Consider the following 6,000-nt stretch of genomic DNA (forward strand, 5'->3'; position numbering starts at 1 on the left):
CTGCATACAGATTTCTCAAGAGGCAGGTCAGGTGGTCTGGTATTCCCATCTCTCTCAGAATTCTCCACAGTTAATTGTGATCCATACAGTCAAAGGCTTTGGCATAGTCAATAAAGCAGAAATAGATGTTTTTCTGGAATTCTCTTGCTTTGTCAATGATCCAGCGGATGTTGGCAATTTGATCTCTGTTTCCTCTGCCTTTTCTAAAACCAGCTTGAATATCTGGAAGTTCATAGTTTACATATTGCTGAAGCCTGGCTTGGAGAATTTTGAGCATGACTTTACTAGCGTGTGAAATGAGTGCAACTGTGTGGTAGTTTGAGCATTCTTTGGCATTGCCTTTCTTTGGGATTGGAATGAAAACTGACCTTTTCCAGTCCTGTGGCCACTGCTGAGTTTTCCAAATTTGTGTAGGAAAGTTTAAATGGAGTCAGGGGTTGGCAACCTACAGTTCTGAACAAACTTTGAAAGCACAGGAGACTCTTAAAGGTATTCTGAAAATATGAGTCATGTTACAATCATAACTAGTTTAATCAACAATGAAAAGGTTTACCAAATCTTTAATGTCTATTCTTATGAAATTTAACTTACATGTATACTTATTATTTATCTTGTCATTACATATTGAAAGGTTTGTTTCAATAATTCCAAAGTATGTTTAATTTATAACTTTGGGACTATAAGGGTTTGCTATAGGAAATGAAGATTTTTAAAATAATTGCTGTAGATAGGGTATATGCTCATTAAAGATGTAAACTATAATTGTTAGACATTGGCTATCTTCCTGATAATCAAGGCATTATGTCTTCATATGCTAATCAACATGTGATAATCAACAAAACTATTTAAAAGAATATAAAGATTCTCGTAACATTCAGAACATAGATGAGACTTTCATTCTTGTAAAACCAGTTTTACAATTAAAAAATAAAATGACTGCAGTTTCTGAACCTTAAAATACAATGCAGAATTTTCATTTACTTTAATAAAACTTACCTTATTAATTTCAGCCGTTCTCCCTTTGGAATTTAGGCTATAAATATCCCTCCAAGACAATATAGATGCATCCCTCAAGATTTGATACATTTTTATTAGTTATTCCACTCCAAATGCTTTCTAATTTCTATAATGATATCATTACTGATTCATTACACATATATATATATATATATACACACACACATATATATCTTTTTAAACATGAACTTTTAAAAGTTATTTTTGTTGCTTTCTAACTTCATGGAGTGGTGATTGGAAAATAGTCTGTCAATACATATTCTTAAAGGTGAAGTATGACCTAGTGTGTATGGAGTTTTTTTTAATGTTCTATATGCACTTGAAATGAGCAAGCTTCTACATGCAACTAGTGAGTTCACATGCCACAATTACTGAAGTCTGCATGCCCTAGAGTCTGTGCTCTGCAATAAGAGAAGGAACTGCAATAAGAAACCTGTGTACCACAACTAGAGAAAGCTCACGCACAGCAACAAATACCCAGTACAGCCAAAAATAAATAAATAAATACAAATTTAAAAACAATTGCCTGGAGTATATTTTAAAATTCTTTTACTATTCAACCTTTCTGTATTCTTTAGTTTTCTGTCTCTTTTGTAAACATGATATAGCTAAATTTTTTTTCTGAATATGAGAATGTATCAGTTAAACTGCAGCAACCTTCAGGCTTGTTTACCTTATTCTAGTTTTCTTTTTTTATAGCACTTGTTAATATTTTAACATACTATATAACATACTTAATCAGTATATTGTATTGCTTCTTTTCCTCAGCTAGAATGTTAGTTTCTGAGAATGGGAATTTTTGTCTATTTTACTCATTGATGTCCTAAGTGTTTACAATACAGCCTGGCATAAAGTTTTATGCACTCTGTGAATATCTGATAAGTAAGTGACTATTTCTCTTTTAACTGCTAAGTTTAATGCATTTTCATTTCTTGTGATTACTAGTATATTCAGATTCATTTCTATAATATTATTTTTAATGTATATTTAAAACAGTACAGTACAGCATCTAAGGTAAATTTCTGGAAAAAAAAAAGGCTTTTTCTTGCTTGCCAAGCAGTTCTATCCTGACCAGGAAATTCAAGACTCAATGGAATCTTTCATTGAAATGTTATTTTCTCAACATATTTGCCTTGATGAAGTAAACAGTCTCTCTCATTCACCCTAATTGGGAATCTTTTATCTTATATGTAAACCTGAGTGAACTCACTTTTTAAAATAACAGATTTATTGACATATAATTTACATACCAGAAAATTAATCCTTTAATGTGTATGACTGAGTAGTTTTTAGTATACTCAAAGAATTGTACATTACCATGAACTGCAGAACATGTTCATTTCCCCATGGTGAAAAGTGAAAGTGAAGTCGCTCAGTCGTGTCCAACCCTTAGCGACCCCATGGACTGCAGCCTATCAGGCTCCTCCATCCATGGGATTTTCTAGGCAACAGTACTGGAATGGCTTGCCATTGACTTCATCTCCAAATAAAGAAATGCTATACCCATTAGAAGTCACTCCCCACTCCCCTTCCTTCTGCCCAGCCCTAGGCAACCACTAATTTGATATCTGTCTCAATGTATTTGCCTAGTCTAAGCATTTCATATAAATGCAATCATACAGTATGTGGCCTTTTATGTCTGGTTGACTTCTCCAGGCAAACCTCTGGGATATCTATTCTTCCTTTAGCTGGCCTAGTCTGCTGTGTATCTGTTGTGGAACACACCACTGAATCAAAGAGAACTCACTATAGGAAATGAAAAGGCAGAAAAGGAACACTGAAATAATATAGTGATAGTAACTGCAGAAGCAGCTCCCACCCCTACAACTAGGGGAACAAGGAAAAAGGTATAAGTAGGACTCTGCTTTAAACCCAGGGACCATGCAAAACTATAACACTGACTTCTGAAGAAGACGATGCTGTCTGACTATTCCTGGAGCTGAAGAGGGAGGCACCAAAGGTCTGGGACTCAAGCCTTTGAAGTAAGAGCACTGACTTGATGAAACTGCCATCAATGAACACAAACTATGACTGCTTCTAGAAGACTGAGAAAAAGACGGGGAACACCTATTAATGCTGAAGTTTACAACTACTGATGGATTGACATTCATGGAATGGCAAGAAACACAGGAAAACTACAGGTCACTTCTTTTTCCTGTTGCATTTCATTCTACTTTTAGTGACCTCCAGTTGGGAGAAACTGACAGGAAGCCAACTAATAAAACAGAAATGAAGTTTGCCAACTCTCATCTCCAAGACCAAAGCAGAATACATTAATAGAAGGGTTAAGTCTGAATCCAAGATGTCTCTTGGGTAGCTTAGTAAACAGTACATGTTATTTAACCCATCCAGTGAGCCTTCAATTTCAAGAACTGTTTTTAACTTTTAGAACATATATTCGGTTCTTTTCAAATCTGCATGGTCTTCTGATGAATTCTGTTATTTCTTATGCTATTTTATTTTAAATATCTTATATGCCTCTATTATCTCAAGTTCTTGGGTGTCTAATTTCGTTTTCTATTACTTCTGCTGATGCAGTGAATAGGTTTTGAAATTTAGAATTGTGAACTCAGCAGCAGGGCCTATGTGAAAGTGAAAGTGTTAGTCACTCAGTCATGTCTAACTTTTTATGACTCCATGGATTGTAGCCTGCCAGGCTCCTCTGACAATGGAATTCTCCAGGCAAGAATACTGGAGTGGGTAGCCATTTCCTTCTCCAGGGGAGTCTTCCCGACCCAGGGATTGAACCTAGGTCTGCCACATTGCTGGGATTCCCTGGTAGCTCAGATGATAAAGAATCTGTCTGCAGTGAGGAGACCCCAGTTCAATTCCTGGGTTGAAAAGATCCTCTACAGAAGGGATAGGCTACCCACTCCAGTATTCTTGGGCTTCCATGGTGGCTCAGCTGGTAAAGAATACACCTGCAATGAGGGAGACCTGGGTTTGATCCCTGGGTTGGGAAGATTCCCTGGAGAAGGGAACAGCTACCCACTCCAATATTCTTGCCTGGAGAATTCCATGGGCTGTATAGTCCATGAGGTTGGGAAGAGTCAGATACAACTGAGCGACTTTCATTTTCACTTTCTCCCACACTGTAGGCAGATTCTTTGGGAAAGTACTAGGGCTTATGTGGCCTGGATTTAAAGTGTGTCCCTTCAAAGATTTGCATTTATTTCTGCTAGGCATGTTAGAGGACCATATTCATGTGAATTTCTACATTTGGAGAATAAGGGCAAGATCCTAGACTGTGGGAATAATGAATTATCTTTACCTTTTCATCACAGACAGTTTGGCTTCAACCAAAACAATGTATTCTTTCAGAGCCTGGACCAGTTCTTCTTCCACAGAAGTCAACTTAGCCATGCGCCCTACAAGGGGATAGAAGAAAGGGCCCGTCAGAACTGGACAAGCGGTCTCCCAGCTTGCTTCAATGGGACAAAAGCTCCAATGAAAGGTGGGTCCCTTGAACCAGAAGAGAGAAGCTCTTTCTGGATCACTCAGTTGAGGAGCTTAAGGAGATCTGATGATCACACTGTTCTAGCCTTTGGCTCCAAGACAGAAAGATACTCCCAGAGGGATGGTTCAACACTTGGCCCATACAGTGAACTCTGTCATCAGGGAAGGGCCTTTATCTCATCCTTTCACCATACAGCTAATCTTATCATATGGGGCATGGAAATCCTGGAGGATAAAACCACTTCAATACATAGCAATAAACTCTGAAGTTTCAGGTGAGGAAGAAAAGAGGAGACTAGATTCTCAAGTCATATAATGTATACCAGCTATAATCATTATGCATGTGTGCTCAAACATGGATGACTCTGTGAGACCCCATGGACTGCTGCCTGCCAGGCTCTTCTGTCCATGGAATTTTCCAGGCAAGAATACTGGAGTGGCTTGCCATTTCCTACTCCAGGGGATCTTTCTGACCCAGGGATCAAACCTGTGTCTCCTGCATTGGCAGGCAGATTCCTCACCACCGCACCACCTGGGAAACAATCACTAGTGTGGAATCACTTTTGTGACACTCCACAAAAAGTACCTGAGCATTCCTAAAAGGTTCTGAGAATATCTAGATCTCACAGAAAGGGTACACACCACAAATATGTGTTTCCCAGAAAAAAAATCTTTGGGCAATGTGCGGTCAGTTAGAGTGCCTGATGAACTCTGGACGGAGGTTCGTGACATTGTACAGGAGACAGGGACCAAGACCATCCCCATGATAGAGAAATGCAAAAAAGCAAAATAGCTGTCTGAGGAGGCCTTACAAATAGCTGTGAAAAGAAGAGAAGCGAAAAGCAAAGGAGAAAAGGAAAGATGCAAGCATCTGAATGCAGAGTTCCAAAGAATAGCAAGGAGAGATAAGAAAGCCTTCCTCAGCGATCAATGTAAAGAAATAGAGGAAAACAACAGAATAGGAAAAATAAGGTATCTTTTTAAGAAAATTAGAGATTCCAAGGGGACATTTCATGCAAAGATGGGCTCGATAAAGGACAGAAATGGTATGGACATAACAGAAGCAGAAGATATTAAGAGGTGGCAAGAACACACAGAAGAACTGTACCAAAAAAATCTTCACGAAGAAGATAATCATGATGGCGTGATCACTCACCTGAGCCAGACATCTTGGAATGTAAGTCAAGTGGGCCTTAGAGAGCATCACTACAAACAAAGCTAGTGGAGGTGATGGAATTCCAACTGAGCTATTTCAAATCCTGAAAGATGATGCTGTGAAAGTGCTGCACTCAATATGCCAGCAAATTTGGAAAACTCAGCAGTGGCCACAGGACTGGAAAAGGTCAGTCTTCATTCCAATTCCAAAGAAAGGCAATGCCAAAGAATGCTCAAACTACTGCACAATTGCACTCATCTCCCACACTAGTAAAGTCATGCTCAAAATTCTCCAAGCCAGGCTTTAGCAATATGTGAACCGTGAACTTCCAGATGTTCAACAGGTTTTAGAAAAGGCAGAGGCACCAGAGA

At 38.5% G+C, this 6,000-nt stretch overlaps 1 pseudogene; it reads right to left on the reverse strand.

Annotated features, from left to right (window-relative positions):
* LOC129558865 (prolyl 4-hydroxylase subunit alpha-2-like) overlaps positions 1 to 4,380 on the reverse strand; it is a 64,388-nt pseudogene extending 60,008 nt beyond the window's left edge.
* Between the last annotated feature and the right edge of the window lie 1,620 nt (positions 4,381 to 6,000).

The sequence above is a fragment of the Moschus berezovskii genome, chromosome 8 (genome assembly GCF_049115385.1).
Source record: "Moschus berezovskii isolate FMDL1 chromosome 8, NW_MosBer_1.0, whole genome shotgun sequence".
Classification (NCBI taxonomy): Eukaryota; Metazoa; Chordata; class Mammalia; order Artiodactyla; family Moschidae; genus Moschus; species Moschus berezovskii.